Source organism: Trachypithecus francoisi, unplaced genomic scaffold (assembly GCF_009764315.1).
Source record: "Trachypithecus francoisi isolate TF-2019V2 unplaced genomic scaffold, Tfra_2.0 Lachesis_group4, whole genome shotgun sequence".
Classification (NCBI taxonomy): Eukaryota; Metazoa; Chordata; class Mammalia; order Primates; family Cercopithecidae; genus Trachypithecus; species Trachypithecus francoisi.
The window spans coordinates 81,045,977-81,068,407 of record NW_022681469.1 but is presented as its reverse complement, the minus strand read 5'-3'; the positions used below and the strand labels follow the sequence as shown (position 1 = coordinate 81,068,407).

Here is a 22,431-nt window from a genome sequence, read left to right as displayed (position 1 = left end):
GTACTGATGCATTAGTAAGACTGTCACAGAAAAGGAAGAACAAAAGATTCAGGAAAAACATTTTGAAATGCAGACCTGAAATTGTGTTGAACATTAAAAACTTTTCTTGGGCCGGGCGCGGTGGCTCAAGCCTGTAATCCCAGCACTTTGGGAGGCCGAGACGGGCGGATCACAAGGTCAGGAGATCGAGACCATCCTGGCGAACACGGTGAAACCCCGTCTCTACTAAAAAAATACAAAAAACTAGCCGGGTGAGGTGGCAGGCGCCTGTAGTCCCAGCTACTCGAGAGGCTGAGACAGGAGAATGGCGTAAACCCGGGAGGCGGAGCTTGCAGTGAGCTGAGATCCGGCCACTGCACTCCAGCCTGGGCGACAGAGCGAGACACCGTCTCAAAAAAAAAAACAAAAAACAAAAAAAAACAACAACAAAAACTTTTCTTTTGGATAGTAGTGTTATTATTGGATTGTATTTGTTACTAAAGATTAGTTTTATAATTATTTTATTTAAGTTTTTACCTGGTGACATAAGTACCATTGTAGAAAATTCAGTTTCTTTTGACGTAACAGTCTAAGAAATTGAGATGTAAAACAATAAATTGCCATTTATATCAACAATTTTAAGACCCTAATTGTCTGTTTAAGAGACTAAAATCATTGAAATTTTGTACATTTCTGAGGGGTTTGTTGATTACTCAAGGCTTAAACAGAGATATAAACATCATTATCTTTTATTCCTTTAGATATTATTAGTTAATAAAAAAAGTTTTCTACAAATCATTCACAGAAGAATTTCTTCTGTTGGTAGTTTCCAAAATACATAATAAAATTATAAATATTTTTCTGCAAAGAAAATTATACTTCTCCCAAATGTGTAGATTAAGCCAGAATTTCCTAACAGTGATGCTATTGACATTTTAGGTCAAAAACTTCTATATTATGGCAGTAGTGGTTTTGTAGATGCTGTCTTGTGCATTGTAGGATGTTTAGCAGCATTCCTGGCTTCTATATACTCAATGCTTTTTTTTTTTTTTTTTTTTCCCGCAAAATGAAATGTGATTGCAAAGAGTCATTTCTATGGAGGAGACATTATGCTAGAATTTTCACAAAGATTGTTTTATTTAATTCCAAGATCTACTCCATGAAATAGGCATGATAATCACCTTCATTGTTTTACAGGTAAGAAAACTGAAGTTTACAGTGGTTAAATTGCTTGTCCATAGTTGCATGTGTAGTAACAGGGGCGAGAGAGTAGGAATTTGATATCATTTTGAGCTCTTGAGTTTGTAAGCATTGTTTTACTTTAGAGTTATCTCCTGGTTTTCCATGATAGTCAGTCTTTCTTGGACTTTTTTTCTGTTGCAAGCATTCCTTCTTATACTTAAATTCTTCACAAATATCCTTGACTTTTCTATTAATTCTAAATTGCAGTCTATAGTCCTACAAACTGTAAAAGTAAGAAATGTTAAAATTCTTTGTTTAAAAGCATTCATTATTACTTACATTTCTAAATGAATGTAAGAAAGGCAATAACTTAGCAAACAGAAAGTTCAATCAGATTTGCTCATGCAGGGATCTTATGATATTTCAATGAAGATTGATGTCCATTCTACGGCTACAGTGGCAGGACACAAAACATAATAGAATTGTGTAAATTCAGAACACATTTTCCTAATTTAATTTGAGGAGTTCTGAACTTCTGCACTATCCAAGAATCACAGAGAAAAAGTAATGCATTCCAAGCCATACAAAAGTGCCTTCCTTGTTTAAGTACGCTATCATACTGTGATTCTGTTCCTGTTTATTCTTGCATTTGCCCAGAGTTATGCTTTTGAAGGAAATCAAAATATTTCACCCCAAAATATACTTATTTAACCTATTTTGACATTGCTGTTAAGAGGGCTTTTAAACAGAAGGAGCCCTGCAAAGCTGTCTTTGTGGGGAAGATGTGCACCTGTAGAAAATGTGTATTGATGTGGCCAGATTTCTCTGAGGCCTTCTCTTGTGGAACCCTAACAAACATTAATTTCTGTAAGGGTTTAATGTAACCCACATACTCTTCTGAGATGAGCATCTTTTAGTACCACATTATCTCTTATACTAGTCATTGCAATGACAAGAAAATAAATAGAAAATTCAGGCCAAAAGCTATCTATCAAAAGTAATTTTTAAACTTCCACAGCAAAAAAATCCTACCTTTTAGGTATGTTTACAATGATGAAAAAAACTATTTTTTAACTTTTAAAGTTGTATCCTTGATATAATGAGAGAAAATGCGGATTTAAAACCAGTGGTTAACAGTGTTGTCCCAATAACAAATCAAGACAGCTTTCAAGATCTCAAAGAAACATTTACTACTTCTTTTGAGGGTGGCCACCTGTGGGATTCCATCTACACAACAAAACCATTTTTGCTAGCCAGGTTTCCTCTTTTTCCCTCCTGTAGCTTGTTTTGTCACTATAAACTGTTTTGTCAGAGCCAAGCCCATACTTTCTGTAATCTCAGTATGGCATATTTGCTTCTGAACCACACTCGATGGCTGGGGGCTATCTCTTTGTGGTTCTTCCCCATGTGCATATTAATACATTTGAATGCCTTTGCTCAAATCAATCAATCTGTTGTGAGTTGATTTTATGGCAAAAGTTCAGAGGACAAGGGAAATGTTTCCATTGGTCCCTACACTTTAAATTTAAACATCTTAAATTTATTACCAGTGACTATATACTTACATTTTAACAATGCTAGAGCAAAGTAATAAAAATACGAAATATTGAATGTATGGCTTAAGAGATCTACAATAAATGATTATATGAAGGTTTGCTTTGTTTTGTATCTGTAGCTGCTTCTTGAGTTACCAGTCATTTGGGATTCTTATTACCGTATGTGTGTGAAAAAACATTTTCATCCTAAAAGCAGTGTGAGTTTCATCTATAGTTGTTTCTGATTCGGCCAACGCTGAGCTTGAGTATTAATTTTCTGAATTTAGTTGCAAGAATAAAAGGTAGCTGGAGAGGCTGGGAATTCAGGAGAATGCCTCATAGTCTCCACTGACATTCACAGTAACACTAAATAAACGAAGAATCTAAGAAAACACCATGTATTTCATACACAGTTTCAGACTAGTTCATCGCAGCCTTGTTACTCAATGTTTGTTCTTAAGTATTTTTAGCTCTTTGGAGCTTTTTAAAAATGCAGAAACCTAGGTCCCATTCCAGAAATGTCATTCGAAATTTGTTTTTAACCATGTCCTTGGGGATGAGACTTATCATTTCCTATACCTACCAGAACACAACTCATAAGCACTTCTTCCCTTGTCTAGAGATTCTGGCTTCCCTACTGTAAGAATTGAAGATACTGTGACTTGAATTGACGTCATGAAAAGGCCTTCATTCAAGTAGAGTAGATATCTTGTGTGGTCTCTATTTAATAACTTCCACTTTTGTACATTTCAATTTCAGTATGTGCTCTGAGATAAATAGCCAGAGTCTTTAAGCGAGAGAGACTACAACTAAAAGCAACAATGAAAACTTACTCAGTTACAGCTACAGCAATATATAGGTCTTTACAAAAGTAGCAGTTTCATTGTGCAGGCAGTGATAAATGGAAAACCATAAATTCTGGAAATAGTCGTAGTAAATAGATAGAAACAAGAGTGGTTCACAGATAAGGATATGAAGCATACTCACTGTATCTTGCCAAAAATGATGTTCATATATTTTGTAGACTAAAGAGGCTTTTTAAAGGAAACAAATTCATAACCAAATACTATCTAGAATTACCTCTGTTAGTAAATTGTCAATGTAATATTTTAATTAAAACATATATCACTATTACATATTTTCTTCTCTGTATCATTTTATAGAATATCTATGATAAGAAAGAAAATAATGGAATGTATTTTCTTTAACATTTTCTACATAATATATTATGCTCTTTCTAATCTCCAGAGACCTTTGCTCATTTTAAACACCTTTATATTCATGGCTTTCGTGTTTTCCAAATGACATTTATAATTTACTGCATCATATTCTCTTTATTAAGTCTCTTCTTGAACAATGGAAGTTGAAAGAAAGAAAGATAAATCCTTAGCATATTTGTTGATTTCCTATCAATAACTATAATATATTAGCATATTTATATCTATGTTGAGACCGAGAAGTAACTAGATAACATCAAAGAAGCCATGTAATTTATTTCATTAAAGTCATTTTTGATGTAATCATGGTTATGATTTCTCCAGTCCATTGGACTTGAAGTTCACTAAGTGCGGAAATACCAGTATAAATTATTTTACTTTTAATACACTATAGTTTTGGCAAGGTAAAATTTGATAAAATTTTACATAAAATATATTTTTACTTGTGACCAATAAATTATGCTACTAATAGTACATGGGCTTAAACATTATCCATGTCACTCTATTATCAGTTTTTACTTATTCTAAGTTAATAGATGGAGAATTTTTAAAGCTTCTTTTAAGGTTTATGATACTATATATATGTAGTTAAATCAATTTATTTTTAATATGTTCTCCCTCCTTATTATATTAGTTTGATCATTATCTTAAGTCCCTCAACTTTGTAAAACACCTACAATTTAAGGCATAGAGCAAATTAAATTGTATTGATGTCAGCTCACTATAAAGAACTTTCAAGGGGAGAAAATTTATTTGTGGAATATATTGTCTGAGGAAATCAAAAAACATTTTCAAAAATAATGAAGCCTCCAAAATTATTATTATTCTTATTGCCTCTCAAACATAGAATAAAATAGAACATTATAGAATAGAAAGTAAATAGAAGAGAGACTAAAGGGAAGGAAGAGTTGAAGGACCAAAAAGAGATGATAAGGCAAGAGGACAGAGGAGAAAAGAGAACAAGATCATGGTCTCTGAATCTTCAACACTGAAGAATGGTGACTTTAAGCAAGCTTCCTGTCCACTGTTAAGACTTAACTAAATATCGAGCCCATTCCTATCACTCTTGCCCTGCAGAAATCATAGATACATTTGCAAGTAGCATACAGTAAAGAAAAAAGCAAGAAAAATTGTCCTATATTCAGCAGTAAGGAAATTATACTTCCAGACAATCAGTACAACAAATTCAAGTTTGTCAAATTGATGCATTTCTGTCAAATAAAGAAAAATAAAATCAGCAGCACAGCTTTCTCTTATAGGTATACTCATTTCTGGAGTCTGTTACATTTTGTGCAGTGTCTCTCTTTTTATGGGGTTAAACAACTTCATATCAATATGTAAGTGCTTTTATATCAATAAAGAAACGAAACCTTGCTCTTTTTGTTCTTCAATTGTAGCGTTGGTTGTGGAAACTCTCATTCGCACCCCACTACAATGTTTGATTTAAAATTTATTTCTAAAGCAAATGTATTATATAATCTAATTTTCCTTACTTATTAAACATGAGAAATACTTTTGATACAGAGTGGGATAATTAATAATTTATATGAGTACTCAAATACATGCATTTATTTTTATGGTGGAAAGTTCATCTTCACCGTTGTATTGGATGAGACCAGTTCTCTTTCCAACGTAGAGATAAAGAGACCAAGATTAAACTTTAGTTATACTTCCCTATCCTCACCTAAATATGGGGATAGCAACCAATATTTGAAGATTCTTCTGAAGGTAAAATTTAAAAAAAATACAACACTTTTAGAAGTGTCCTGACATATATTTGGTGCTAAATAGTTATTAATGCCTGTCTTTCTTATTAAAGAATGTCAGGAAAAACATCAATGATAAAATAAAATTCAACTGGAAAACCTAGAGAAAATAAGTACATTTCTATACAAATACAACTTGCCAAGACTGAATCAGAAATAAATAGAAAAGCTGAACTGACCAATAACAACTAGAAAGATTTAATCAGTAATAAAATGTCTTCCAACAAAGAAAAGGCCAGACTAGATGGCATCACTGCTGAATTCTACCAAACATATGAAGAAGAACTAACAGCAATTATCCTAAAACTTTTCCAAAAAATTTAAGAGGAGGAAATTATTCCTAACTTATGCTACAAAGCCAGAATTATCCTCATACCAAAACCAGACAAAGACATAAGAACAAAAAGGGAACCTAAAGGCCAATATCCCTGATAAACATAGACATAAATATTCTTAACAAAATACCAGCAAACTGAATCCAACAGCACATCAAAAAGATAAGACACCATGATCAAGAGGGATGCAAAGATAGTTCAACATATGCAAATCAATAAATACAAAACGTCACAACAACAGAATGAAGTACAAAAATCATATGATTATCTCAAGAGATGCAGAAAAAAAATTTGATAAAGTTTAAAAACCTTTAATGATAAAAACTCTCAACAAACTAGGCATAGAAGGGACTTTCCTCAACATCATAAAGGCCATATATGACACAATCACAGCTAACATCACACTAATGGGGAAAAGCTGAAAGCCTTTCCTTTGAGAACTAGAACAAGACAAGGATACCCACTCTTTTCACCATTCCTATTCAAAATAGTGCTGAAAGTTCCTGCCATGGTAATTAGAGAAGAGGGAAAACAAAGAGAAAGAAAATGAAAAAAAATTTAAAAGGGGTTGTCCCTCTTTGAAGATGACATGATCATATATTTAGAAAAACTTAAAGACTCCACAAAAACCTCTTAGATTTGATAAACAAAATCAGTGTCATTGCAGGATACAAAATCAACATACAAATATCAGGAGTTTTCTATAAGCCAATTAATATGATTTGGCTGTGTCCCCACCCAAATGTTATTCTGAGTTGTAGTTCTGATAATCCCCGCATGTTGTGGGAGGGAACTGGTGGGAGGTAATTAAATAATGGGGGAAGTTTTCCTCATGCTATTCCCATGGTAGTAAGTTCTCACAAGATTTGATGGCTTTATATAGGAGTTTCCCCCTTCACCTAGTTCTCATTCTTGTCGTTCCCGCCTTCATGTGAAGAAGGACATGTTTGCTTCCTGTTCCACCATTATTGTATTTTGAAGCCTCCCCAGCTGTGCAGAACTGTGAGTCAATTAAACCTCTTTTCTTATAAATTACCCAGTCTCAGGCAGTTCTTTATAACAGCATGAGTACTGATTAATACACTAATAATGAAATAACTAAGAAAGAAAAAATGCATTCCCATTTATAATAGCTACAAATAATTAAAATATTGTGGAACAAATTTAACCAAGGAGGTGAAAGAACTCCGAAAGGAAAAACACAAAATGCTGATGAAAGAAACTAAAGAGAATGGAAAGAAATGGAAAGTCATCTCATGCCCATAGATCAGAAGATTTAATATCATTCAAATGACCACACAGTCCAAATCAATCTACAGATTTAATGCAATCCCCAACAAAATATCTATGTCATTTTCACTGAAATAGAAAAAATATTCTAAAATTTGTATGGAATTTAAAAAGACCCTTAATAGCCAAAGGAATTTACCCTATTTGACTGCAAAATATATTACAAAGATATTATAACTAAAATAGCATGGTATTCATATAAAAACAGACATATAGATCAATTGAACAAAATAATGAACCCAGAAATAAACCCATGTATTCAAAATCAACTGATTTTCAACAAATTCACCAAAAATATACATTGGAAAAAGACAACCTCAAAAATAAATGCTATTAGAAAAACTGCATATTCATAAGCATGGGAATAAAATTAAACCCCATATCTCTCACAATATATAGAATTTAACTCAGAATCAACTAAAGATATAAATGTAAGACCTGAAACTATAAAATTCCTAAAATAAAACATAGGGGAAAAAACTCCAGGACACTGGTCTAGGCAAATATTTTATGGCTAAGAATTCAAAAGCACAGTCAACAACAACAAAAAAAGTTGGACTATATTAAACTAAAAATCTCTGCACAGCAAAGGAAACATTAACAGAATAAAGACACAATCTGTTGAATATGAGAAAATATTTGAAAACTATTTATCCAATAAGGAACTAATATCCAGAATACAAAAATAATATAAACAACTCAATAGAAAAAAAGCAAATAATTCCATTAAAAAGTTGTCCAAAGGGATGAATTAGATTTTTCTAAAAAGAAGACCGATTGCCAACAAGTAGATGAAAGGAAGTTCCACATCGCTAATCATCAGAGAAATGCAAATTAAAACCACAATGAAATATCATCTTACTCCAGTTAGCAAGTGTATTATTTAAAAAGTTTAAACACAAACAACTAAAAAAAAAAAAAAACAAAAAAACAATGCTGGTGAAGATGCAGAGGAAAGAAAAATCTTAAACGCTGTTGGTGGAAATGTCAATTAGTATAGCCATTATGAAAAATAGTATGGAAGTTTCTAAACACAAAAAATTGAACTACCACATGATCTAGCACTTCTGCTACTAGATAACTATTCAGAGGAGAGGAACTCTATGTCAAAGAAATATCTTCACTCCAGTTTATTGCATCAGTATTCACAATAGCCAAAATATGGCAGCAACCTAAGTGTTCCTCAACAGATAAATGAATAAAGACTATACGGTATATATACCTATTGGAATACTACTTGGTTATAAAGAAGAACGAAATTCTGTCATTTGTAGCAACATGTATGAAACTAGAGCCCATGATGTTAACTGAAATAAGCCAGGTACAGAAACACGAATATTGCATGTTTTTCCTTATATGTGAGAGCTATGAAAATTGATTTCATGAATGTAGAGAGCAGAATGATAGTTAACAGAGGCTGCAGAATGTATGTGTGTGTGTGTAGGGGAGGTGTGATAAAGAGCTATTGGTTAATGGGCACAGCATACAGTTGGATAAAAGGAATAAGTTTTAATGTTTGATAGCAGAGTAGAGTGACAAGAGTTAAAAACAATGTGTTGTATATTTCAAAAAAGCTAGAAGGGAGGGCTTGAAATGTTCCCAACACATGGAAATTATAATTACTTGAGTACCTTAAATAGCTTAAGTATGCTGACTCAATCATTACACATTCTATGCATGTATCAAAATATTACATGTATGCTCCCCTCACCAAAAGAGAAAGATAAATAGAAGAAAAAGAATTCAATATAGTATTGTGGTACCTATACACTTTTCAAAAATCTTTTATCCACACAAGAAACAACTCTTTATAAAAAATAGTCTTTTGCCTCACACATTCTTTTGTAAAGGAATATATTTCACTCTTGCATTGAGTTCAAAGAGGAATTTTGTAGGAATTCTTGGTTTTAGTAGGAGGAAAATGCACTTTCCCACCGAGAAATACAAAAGCGTATTAAGTAGCACAACTGTCCTTTAAAATTTCAGAGGTTAAAAAGCCAAGGTTGATAAACATTTGAACTACAATTCTCTCACCTGGAAGGTAGATTTTTACAGCTTCTCTAATGAGCCTTAAAAATAAGAATTTTTAAACCTAGAATACTCTGACCTTTTACATTAAACCCAATGGTCAAGCAATTTTTATAGATGCATTGGTTTTAATAATCATAAATCCATTAAACTTTTCAGGTATGTGCATTCACATTTAATGTGCCATTTCTCAAAGCAAAATATATTAATCATTTAAGCAAGACTGTTACAAAGAGAACTTCACAACTAATTAAAATATGTTGTTATACAAATAAATTTTTCATATAAATTTAGCCAAATATTAACATAATGTCTCTATATTACCTAGCATTCTGTAGGGAACATTACTAATTTAAAATGTTCCTATTTGCACAATGAAAGTCTTATTAAATGCATATTTCATTTTTGTAAGGGTTTAATGTAAGCCACATAGTCTTCTGAGATTAGTATATTTTAGTACCACATTATCTCTTATACTAATCATTGCGATGACAATAAATAGAAAAGTCAACCAAAAGCTAGCTATTAAAAGTAATTTTTAAAATTCCACAGCAAAAAAAACAAAAAAACAAAAAACAAACAAACAAAAAACCCTACCATTTAGGTATGTTTACAATGATGAAAAAAACTATTTTCTAACTTTTAAAGTTGTATCCTTGATACAATGAGACAAAATGTGACTTAAAACCAGTGATTAACAGTGTCTCCCCAATAGCAAATAAAAGATAAGAAATAAAGAGGCTATAAACATGAATTTCAGACTTCCAATATGTTCCATAGAATACATTTGATTCACCCCCTCAGCTCCAGTGATAGCTAAAATAAAAACAGGAACTAGAAAAAAATATGTAGGTTCAGAACATAAGAAATAAAATAAAACTACAAAATTGTGAGTGAGATTGAATCATGAAATCACTGAGTTCTTAGCTAAAAAAAGGAAATAGATACCAGTGTTTTAATTCATTCAAGGTAAGAGTTTAAAGGGATTTGACATTTGACGATAGGTGTCTGATTCACTTTTTGGAGTTAGATGCTGAGAATGGATCTCTTTAAGTGTGAATGGATAATAATTAAAAGAAACAATAAAAAGGAAAAAAAATCAAAAATACTATTTCCAACCATCATCATCAAGGTAGACTTACAAAAGCAGGAAGACACAGATAAAGCCATTCAACTTGAAATGATACCAAACAATCCAGAAATATTTTACCTGGATCTTTGATATTCTTGATTTAACCATGTCACAAGAGCCCACAAAATACAACTTTAAATCTTGTTTCTGATTGGAGAGTCTTGGGAGCAGACAACGGACATCACAAAATGTTAGATGAGGAGGAGTAAAAAAGCCAAGAAATTAGAAGTGTGAAAACAATCCTCTAAACATGTCTCTTTGTTAAAATTTTGAGATCCATGATTTCAAAAATTGCTCACGTCAATAAAATTAATAACCAGAAAATGGATAAATTCCAGAAAAATAGCTTTGAGGAAATATGTGATAAAGACTTCAAAATATATGTTAAAATTGCTTAATGAGATAAGTAAAGGGCTCTCTTCCCTTTACAAAAACTGCACAATAGAAAAAACAAAATGAAACTAGAAAAGTAAGATATATAAGAAAATCAACTAAAATATTGGGGAAAATAACAACCAAAAATATTTAACTAATAAAATTAACTCTATACTAAACACAAAGACTTAGTGACTGGGAAAGATTTACTTAGGAAATCACCCAGTACATACTTCTGAATTAATTCCCAATTCATCCATGGTTTGGGGGGACTTCTTATTTAAAGAAGAGCGAAGATAAGTTTATCTGACTTCTCCTCAGAAACCAAACAAAAATAGAGTGATGTAAAATATTTAAAGTGTTCAGAGCACAAAAATTCCCCACTAATCTAGAATTCTGCACCCTGCAAAATTATCCCTCAAAAGGGAAGGAGAAAAAAAGACTATCAAACAAATAAAAATTGAAGGAATTTGGTACCAATAGACCCATCATGCAAGAAATGTTAAAAGAAGTTCTTTAGAGAGAAGGAAAATAATATAGGTCAGAAACTTGGATGCAATAAAGGAAGAACATTAGAGAGGGGATAAGTACAGGTAAAATAAAAACTTCTTTTACTCTTTGTTATATATGCTTATGTATAAGTAAAATGAATGACAGCAATGATACAAGAAATGGGAGGGAAGAATTATGATTATTTTGTTATTATAAAGTACTCCCATTCACATGAAGTGGTATAGTATTATTCGAAAGTGTAGTTAGATTACTTATACATGTTTATTGCAAACTCGGGCTACTACTTAAAATGTGGAAAAAGAACTACAACTTATCTGCTGAGAAAGGAGAGAAAATGTAACCATATAAATGCTTAAGTAACACCACAATAGGCAGAAAAAGAGTAGAATCAAAAATAGAGACAAAGAACAAGGACAAGAAAACTTTTTTAAAAGTAGCAAATATGGTAAATATTAATCCAACTATATCCATAGTCATTTAGAATATTAACAATCTAAATGCACCAATTAAAAAACTGAGATTTTTCAGAATGGATCAAAAACTAAAACACAAATATACATTGTCTATAAGAAACCCACTTTAAGTATAAAGACACATATAATGACACATATAAATTGAAAGTAAATAGATGGAGGAGAAAAACACACCATACTAACACTAATCAAAAGAAAGTGGGATAGCTATGTTGATTTCTGACAGAGCAGATTTCAAAGCAATGAAAGTTATTAGGGATAAAGAGGGGCATTATACCATGATAAAGGGATTAATTTTTCATGAAAAACAGCATTTTTAACATATATACATCTGACAATAGAGCATCAAACTATGTAAATGATAGAACTGCATGGAGAAATAGATTAATCTAGTATCATAGTTGGAGATCTCAATATCCTTCTATCAGAAAGGGATAGATCCAGCAGGCAGAAAATTAGTAAGGACATAGTTGAACTTAATAATGCCATTAATCATCTGGATATAATGAACATCTATAATCTACTTCATTCAATAACAGCAGAATATGCATTCTTCCCAGGCTCACATGGAACATTCACCTAAACAGACCACATTTGGGTAATAAAACACATCTTAATAATTTAAAAGAATAGAATTCATACAATATTGGTTTTCAGACCACAATGAGATTGAATTAGAAATCAATACCGGCCGGGCGCGGTGGCTCAAGCCTGTAATCCCAGCACTTTGGGAGGCCGAGACGGGTGGATCACGAGGTCAGGAGATCGAGACCATCCTGGCTAACATGGTGAAACCCCGTCTCTACTAAAAAAATACAAAAAATTAGCCGGGCGATGTGGCGGGCGCCTGTAGTCCCAGCTACTCGGGAGGCTGAGGCGAGAGAATGGCATAAACCCAGGAGGCGGAGCTTGCAGTGAGCTGAGATCCGGCCACTGCACTCCAGCCTGGGCGACAGAGCGAGACTCCGTCTCAAAAAAAAAAAAAAAAAAAAAAAAAAGAAATCAATACCAGAAAGCCAACTGGAAAATCCCAAAATATGTAAAAATTATACAATATACCTGTAAATAAAATATTAATTAAACAAGAAATCTCAAAAGAAAATGTAAAATATTTTGAACTTAATAAAAATGAAAATGCACCTTATGAAAACTTGTGGGATGCAGCCAAACCAGTGCTTACAGGGACATTTATAGCATTAAATAAGTAGATTAGAAAGGAAGAAAGATCTAAATCAGGAATCTACAATTTCACCTGTAGGAGACTAGCAAAGAGTAAATGACATCCAAAGTAAGCAGAAGAAAGGAAATAATAAAAAAGATTTCCATCAATGAAATTGAAAACTGGAAAGCAATAGAGAAAAGTCAACAAAATTAAAAGCTAATTATTTGAAAAATTGATAAGATTAATCTCTTTGCAAAGCTATGAAAAAAGGAGAGAGAACACAAACTATTAATATCGGAAATGAAGAAAGAACATCACTGCAGATCCCATGAACCTTAAAAGAATAATGAAATAATACTATGACAGATAAATAATTGTGACAATTACTCTGACAGAGAAGGCAAAGAAGGGTGAAATTAGGAGAACAACAGCAGCCAGAAATCTATACTTGATAGAAAGAGTCGTATGAGAGAAAGCCAATTCATCCCTTGAACGCTTATGAAATGTCTTGCATGCATTGCTGAAATAGACCTATTTTTTCTTTCTATACCGCTAACACCGAGAGAGCCAGCCAAGATGAGAGTAGAATACCTCAGCAGGAGTTTGAATTTGGGCTCGGCCACTTTCTGCAGTGTAACCTTAATCCAAACTTCTTTAAAATGTGGTTATATAATCTGTAGTATGTGTTTATTAGAAAACTTCTATCATAGAAATGATAGGATCAAATTAGAAAGAGATTACTTTTACAAAAGCATAGGCCCAAATTTGGTGGTATATAGTAAACTCCTCTGGAAAAGCACGAACATTTGTCAGAATTTTTCTTCACAACTTTTTCCATCTGAATCTAACGTCAAAATTTGTAAATAGGGAAGTCATATTCATTTTTGTACATTATTTCTAACCGTCCCAATGCAACGATATGGTTTGATTTTACTTCTTATCCCAATGCTGCCCACATATATTGTGCTAAATACAAGGCAGTGGTGTAAGTTTGAAAATGTGAGGTTTTGCGGTATATAACAGAAAACTGCTAATTACTTTTTAGAACTAGCTTAGAGAATTAGCCAAGGAAAAGCATGAAAATTTAACTGTTCTGCAATGTGTTAATGTTTCCTACTTTTAGTAGCAATACTCCTCAGATTTCTCTGTTGACAAAGCCACTTAAGACTAACTTAAAATGGTCCTATGAAAATCCATCACCTTTTCTTATGATCCTTTCTTTTATATTTATTTACTATATTTTCTTAAGTGTACAACAAACGTATTAAGAATCTCCAATTCTTCCATTCTAAATGGAGTCAAAGTGCTGGGCTGGTCACAGATTGGCTTAGGCCTCTTGAGAAACATCATTCATTATTTCAAGAACAGAAGATACACAAGCCACCTTTACCTTCAAGAGGATGTCTTAGAAAAAAAATGTTAACCTTTGTTTTTATCACTTAAAGTCATTTTCTACTATTAAGAAGAGAGATAAATAATTTTGTATTAACTTTATATAAAAATAGTTTTAAAAATATATTTTAAAATACTCTAAGGCTGAATTTTGTTGCAATCCTGCAGAAATTATATTAATAGCAAAGGATTAAATGCATTTATTAACAAAATAACTGTGAGTAAAAGAATTATGAATAAAAAATTAGAAATCCTTAATTAATGATAAGCATAGATCAGTATAATTTATAGTAAATATTTTTAAGAACTCACACTTAGCAGCACAAAAACACTAGACCTAGAAATGCACACTATTGTCCAACTTTGAATCACTGTCATTTTGTATTTCATACTCTGAGGAGATTTCAACATGATATAGAAGATGACATTACATACAAAGTACTTTAGCTTTGGATACCATTATGAAACTGCCTAAACAGATAACTCTAAAACAAGAATGGTTATTACATAATTAAGTGATCATCACTTTTCTTTTAAGTGTGCAATGAAATGTCCTGTAAGAAGCACTATATCCTAAATGTTGGACTATTCTAGCTAATTGGCAAATAATTATGCCCTGGCCTTTTGCCAAATTCACAAGTATTCCATTGCTAGTGTATTTCATATATGATGAACAGATTATTAAAAGGTACTCTTACTATCCCTTCCTTTAAAACAGGCCTTGGGATAGATACTTGATATGACAGTATATATTTGGCATATGCAGGATAAAGTTTTTTGAACACCTAATTAGGTAAAAAAGCTCAGCCAAAAAATTAGTACTAAACAGTATTTGGGCAATTTGGCTGCAAAAGAGAGATTGAAAAGAGCAAGTCAAACAAATCGGATCCAAATGGTGAATTAAGATAGGCAGATAGAAATAATTTCTGGACTGTGGGCAGTTCAACACAGTTTAATATATACTGGGATTCTAGAAATTAATTGGCTAACTAAAGCAAATTAGAGCTGGGGGTAGATGTGATGACCAATTTGGTAACTTAAACATTGCTTTTTGACAAGTGCATAAAACTTTATTTTTTTGTGACTTTCTTGGGGAGAAAAATAAAAACAGATTATGGAGTTGAAGCACAAAAGTTATGTAGATTGGATATACACAATCATTGCATATGAAAACAGTGCTCATCAAAATATTTCTAGATTTTCTCTATGTTTATTGAAATATGACTTGTCATTGATTGCAAAGCTACAAGAATGGGGAAAAATCAATTTTGTTAATAAATTGCTCTTAACATTTAAATTATTGAATTCCATTTCCCTTCAGGTTTACTATTTTTACCATTGAAAAGTATAGAAAAGTATATTGTTATAATTTGATATTATGTAATTTTCAATGAAAACAACTTCACAAACTCACTTCATTCACCCTAGCTATTAATGGTTCTATAGTATGTATAAATCTATGTTTTCCAAACTTCTTTGTGAATTTCCTTTTTCTAGCCTCTACAAGGACATTTGTAGGTGTGCCAAAAAAGCATGAAGCCACAGCACATCCTTGATAAATTTCACTGGCCCATCCTCTCTAAAATAAATGTAATTAAGTTTCCATTTATTGACATGAAGCAACACTACAACATGCTTTGAGTAATTTTTAGGTGTTATGTCAATTAGAAAACTTAGTATCACCGATATTATAACTAGATGTTACTAATTATAAAACCTTCCAATGGTAATTAAAAATCTATTATAATTAATGATAAAATGTTAAAATGAGTGAGTTATCTCAGCAATTGGAGTATTTTAGATAAATTAGCTCATTATACTTTTCATTACCAGTCTAAAAGGCTAATAATAATCTTGTAGAAAGGTCCTTTGTTGTGTTTACAAATGAAAAGTGAACTAGAGGAATGAATCAAATATATGAGTAATTTATTGCCCTTGTTCTTAAACTCTGATTGAAATATTCACATATTTAGGATACTTTTCAAAATATGTATACATTTATATAAGTTTTACATTTCATTTTCTGTATATACATGGAAACTTCTATTTGTTAATTTGATTTATATAAGTCGATATATATTTTTCTTAATCATGAAGCCTATGCTTCCATTTACTTTTCACTTCCCTATAATTTCTCTCAGCCAGTCCCCAGGGCAACACCTTCTTTATGTGGGTAAAGTCTTTTAAAATGATGTAATTAAAAAAATTTGAAAATGACTCAGCAATAGCAAAACAGAACCAATGCTTGTATAAGCACATATTTTATGAGACTGACAGAAAGGCAACATTGACTCTGCCAAAGAAAAATTGCACAGAACCAACATAAACAGACAAGAAAGACTTTATTCAAGACTATTGCAACAGGGGAGGGAGATTACATTCAACTCCTTTGAAACCAAGGGCAAGAGAATTGTAAGCACTGGGGTGAGCTAGTGGAAATATACTGGAGGACACTGGAGGAAGGTTGATTAGTACGATTAGCATTCTGTGCTTGCTAGTTGGCATTTATTGATGTTAAGCTGCTATCCTCCCACAGAGACTGGGGGATAAGGATCCTGTATTTCTTGATAATTTCATTTCAAAGATATGCTCTGAGCTCTTTGAGAAAGACATTTCTATGTTGTAAAAATGGCAAGAAGATTTATATATCAAAGGTGCAGGGATACAACATATATAGTTGCAATTTTTCTAAATTAAATGCTCTAGGAAAAGTGAGATCAAGGACCTATAGTCAGGAACAAATCTATTTAAAATTTAGTTAAGCTGAAGGGAATGGCAAGACTTTCTTGGTCAACTTGGAATATTTCACAACCTTTTGTAACTTAATATTTGAGTTTCTCTCTAACAATAGAAGAGAGCAAATTTCTTGCCTGGATGTGAACCAGTAAATATCTGGCTAAGTTATTAAAAAAAAAAAAAAAGCTTCTATATAAGCTTTTTATTAAAAGCTTTATATATAAGTTTTATTTTTTTGACAATCACATAAGCATACAGGATTTCTGGGAGAAGAAAGGCGGCCTACTAAATTAGCTATTATTTCAGAATGAATAATTAAACAAAAATTAACCAGAAAACATACATACACCCAGAGAGGTATTTTTTCCTCTCTGTTTCTTATTTTTCCCAAGCTTGGTACATATTATAAAGAAAAATAGTATTAGCATTTTCTGAAATAATAAAATAGCAAATGGATCTCAACTTCTATAATTGTTTTCCTATCAATAAAGGCAAAGTGCAGAAAATAATCAAATTATAAAATAAATACTTCAGTGGAGAATCGGGCCAGAATATTGTTGGCACAAATTAAGAGTAGTTTTCTACTTCTAATATGTTTAATGTCTCTGTAATTGTTCAGTTCAATAGTTCACTTAGGATGCAATCTTTATGATGAATATGAATTATCTTGTTTCTCATATCTATAATATGTATAAAGTAGGGGTCTTTAACTGAGTGGCTTAATGTCTTTAATATTTTTTGATATTACCACGAAGAAATATTCAAAATAAGAATAAGCTTGGAAAAAGCACTGTGAACCTTTCCAAGCGGGATAGTCACACAGGTAATTAATTTGATAATCAAAAATCAATTTGAAAGTCACAAATCAGATGTTTTTCCCCTTAAATCAGGGCTATTCCCATTCTTTTACACTGATTTGTCCATTGATGTAAAATGTGCTACTTAAATACAGCATCAGGAAATTATTTCTGAAATGAAATAATATGATCTGTACTCAAGCACAGCAAGAAAATATGATGGATGTACTGTAACTGCCTCTTGTGAAGGAAGGTCAGATGGAGAAATAAATACAAAGTTGTCTGAAAAGAAAAACTACAGCAAAAAAATGGCTGGCAACATTTCATCAGATGCTTCACCTAAGAACTAGGAGTTTGACAGAAAAAATTGATATTTCGAAAACTCATAGCCATGTTTAAATTTAATTTTGTTGCCAAAGTTATTTGTTAAATTACGGTGAAGCTAAATGTTTAGATTTATGCCAGAATTTTTTTTTTGCTATTGTAAAAACTGAAAATCAAAAAGAAAGTGAAATATACATATTTCTCATAAGGGAACAGAATTATCTTGGCCATTGTAATAAATGAGTTTTATTTTAAACAACTTTTCTATACTAAATATTTTCAATAGGCATTTTAGCTACTTTTAGTCTTTTCAATTAGAAAGTTATAGTCAAGTCTGTGATTCAGGCATGATTCAGTATTGTCATCCATCATAATGAAAAAGGGACACTTTAGAACAGTTCTTTAGATGGTCCCTTTTATCCAGATAAAAACACATAGAAGATGACCAACACCAGATAGGAATGATTTAACACTTGGTGAATGAACTTGACCTCACCTTTCTCACTGAATCATCTGACTAAATGAGATATAAATGTTTTATTTAATTAACTGTAGGTATCAGTGCAGTTCAAAAATCTTACCTTATCTAAAATATCCAAGAGGGACTAGTGTTGTAGTTTTTGCTCTAGCATGTCTTCCTCAAGCATCTTTATAAAAAACATTAATAAAGAATTCATAACATTATTTCCTTGAAGTTAAATCTGGTGAATCTAGACTGGAAATATAGTTGAAACAGTGATTTCCTAACTGTGCTAAGTATTAGAATAACCTGAGAAAAATTTTTAAATTATCAGTACCATCGTTACACTCAATACCAATTAAATCAGAATGTCTGGGAGTGGAAGTGACTCATCAATTTTTTTAAAGATCCCCCAGTGGATTAAATATGGAGTAAAGGATGGGAACAAGTAAGTTAAAAGGTACCTCACCTGGCATCAGGAAGAAATAATGAAACTGCTAAACATCTAGTAAAAGACTGTATTTGGATGGCATAACAGCCACATTTTTTGCAGCATTCAAATATAAGCCGAGTGACTAATGAACAAAGTTGCTTCTAAGGGCTTTAATGAAATAAATAAGATGGATTGAAAGTTCACTTTAACTTTGAGTTCTTGATAATTCATTTCATTTTGTCAGGTTTTAGGCTAAAGGCTCTTTCATATTGGTTATGCAAAATTCCATTCAGAGTCTCTTCCAATCTCCTTTCCTTTTATGGATAAAATCTGTCAGTAATAGCATGTTGAACTATATCATTTTGCTGTGATTTTTGTCTTGTTACATAAACCTCTCTTTAATAATATAGTGAATCTGATGCAAGGTTTGACAAATTAGAATACTGTTAGAAGAATTTTAAAATAATCAACATGATTAATTCACCATGTTTCAAAAGAGAAGACTGAAGATTCTGGTTTTCAGAATCTTACATTTCAAAATTATTACCCATAAAAAGAGAATTACATTATCTGATTGGAATGTCAGAGAAACTATTAATAAAGGTATAATACAAAATCAAGCGTAAAGCTTAACACATTTTCTCTGGTAAATGAGAAACTTGATTGGCTGATGTATCCTAAATCACCAAACCTAAGATTATCTTTCAATGTATTAAAATGTATTTTTAAACCATGTACAAATGTCACTGTATGGTGTTTCAAGATTGTGCTTGTTTTTTCAATCACTGTGTTTATCAGCATAGGTAAACTGCTAATGCTAATAACTCACTGGTTTACCAAAATACAGGATTATTTGTGGGAGCCTATCCAGTATAGGGTGATAGGAGAGAGGAATGCTATGTTACTTTGCTCTATCATTTAGGCCTACTTCTTTTCATCCATGGCTTCTCTAACTATACCAAGGGCTTGCTGTGTTCTGCTGGCTTCTCTGCTACCAGCTCTGAGATAAGAGAGAGTGTAAGTGGAGAAGTGTGATATGCAGCCATTTCTGAAAATGTCAAGTTGGCTGACACCTTGTTCTTGACCTTCCTTGCCTTCAGAATGATGAGAAATAAATTTAAGTCACTCAATCGATAATATATTATAGCAACCTGAGCAGATTAAGATAGTCATAGACCCCTCTGTCTGCTTTCTATTAGTCAGAATTCAGTCACATGACCTTGCTTCAAAACGACTGGGAAATTAGTCTAACTTTATTTATTTATTTATTATTTATTATTATTATTATTTTTTTTGAGACGGAGTCTTGCTCTGTCGCCCAGGCTGGAGTGCAGTGGCCAGATCTCAGCTCACTGCGAGTTCCGCCTCCCGGGTTTATGCCATTCTCCTGCCTCAGCCTCCCGAGTAGCTGGGACTACAGGCACCCGCCACCTCGCCCGGCTAGTTTTTTGTATTTTTTAGTAGAGACGGGGTTTCACCGTGTTAGCCAGGATGGTCTCGATCTCCTGACCTCGTGATCCACCCGTCTCGGCCTCCCAAAGTGCTGGGATTACAGGCTTGAGCCACCGCGCCCGGCCTAGTCTAACTTTTAAAAGAAAAGAAATGTGGATTCTGTCCTTTTGATCAACAAATATCTTTTGTTTCATTTATTCTATCGATGGAACACCCAAAGCCTCTCTCCAAGCAATTCAACACAAAGCCTAAGATCTCTAGGCAATATAGCATATTGTTCATTATTCTCTTTGATCTTGGCTCTGCCCTGGAAGATATTTTTCTTCTGTTTTTAACTTATTGTCTCTGTCTTTAGTAAGGATTTTAATCCTGTATAACTTTTTCAGGCTGGTTCCTATGAAAGCAAGCTTGAGTCCAAAGATTGTGTTACAGATTGAATAATATGAGGCAATAAAATTCCCTAAAGTATTGGTAGACTCTTAATCTATGCAGTCCAGAATATTCTCTTAGGTATATTTATTTATTTGCTTTCTCACCTCTAAGTTTCTCTTTTTCAACTTAATGGCACACCTGGTCACTATCTAAAAATAATTGGATGTAATATCCATATCCTCAGTCTAAATGTGTTCCAGGTCTGAGTTACTTTAAGTAGGAAATCTTACAAAAGGCTTTTTAATCTCTCTTAAAAAATTGTTCGGAGTCCAGGCAAGTACTTCACAACCTGAATAAACCCAAGTTTCTGGATTTTTTTTTTTCCCATTCCTTTTCATTTAATGTTGCCTATTCTTTCCTAAATTTATCTTTTTAGGTAATACATTGCTCAGCATAGTAAATAACCATATCCAAAAGATAACAATAACAGTTTTAAACTAACCTCATTTCTTAAAGGTAGATCCCAATAGACACATTTTCTCTCTTCTACTGTTTAATTAAATGTTTGACACTGAATAACACAGATATATAGCTGTCCATCCTGTTATATCTGTTCTTTCACCACCCACTTCTAGTCTGACAAGCCAGTAATTACATGTTGGAAGTTTCATTTGCAAAAGCAGCCTACTCAAACTGTTATTATCTTTATTAGAAAAATTAAGTCACACTAACCTTTGAAACAAGCAGCCTCAGAATGTTAAGAGTTTGTTCCTCTGCCATTCACATTACCACCTACTGTGTGTTAATGGTGGCAGGAAGAAATGGAGAGTTGGTTCTCGATTCCATGTAGTCACTCAGGTACCCAGCCCCCTTCCATATTTTGGTACCGTTATCATAAAGGCTCAGGGTCTTCCACTGGAGGCTTTACCCCAAACTGTCAGACAAGGAAAAGGAAAGGGAGAGAGGGGACTAGAAGAGGTGAACATCACTTTTGCCCACATTCTCTCAGTCATATGTAGAACTCAGTCATATGACTTTATCTAACTTCAAGAGGGTTGCACAATGATCTCCGTTAGTGTTTCCTGGAAGAATAAGTGAAACACAAATATTGTTCAGCTGTATCATTCTCTCTTTCAATTATCATATATTTTAAATGATTGTTTCTTCTAAAGATAAAATAATGTACAGTTAGACCTATTTAATTTACTCACTAAAGCACCATGCATACAATTTACCTTTATTCGCATTGGCCTGAACCTAGGTGTACCAGATAAAATACAGGATTCCCAGTTAAACCTGAATTTCAGATAAACAATAGGTAGATAATTTTTAGTATATGTATACTCCAAAATTTTATGCATCAAATTTATATGAAGAAATAATCATTGTTTATCCAGAATTTAAATTTTACTGAATACCTTTCTTTTTTTATTTGATCGTGTTGCTAAATCTGTCAATCCCAGACTGAACACTTTCAT

The 22,431-nt window shown here is 32.5% G+C and overlaps 1 long non-coding RNA gene across 1 annotated transcript; it reads right to left on the bottom strand.

Annotated features, from left to right (window-relative positions):
• Positions 1-1,135: 1,135 nt before the first annotated feature.
• On the bottom strand, positions 1,136-22,018 carry LOC117073030. The gene is made up of 3 exons (XR_004433067.1): positions 21,686-22,018; positions 18,818-18,883; positions 1,136-1,444 (listed from the first exon to the last, which is right to left on the bottom strand). It is a non-coding gene; the product is annotated as an uncharacterized LOC117073030 (long non-coding RNA).
• Between the last annotated feature and the right edge of the window lie 413 nt (positions 22,019-22,431).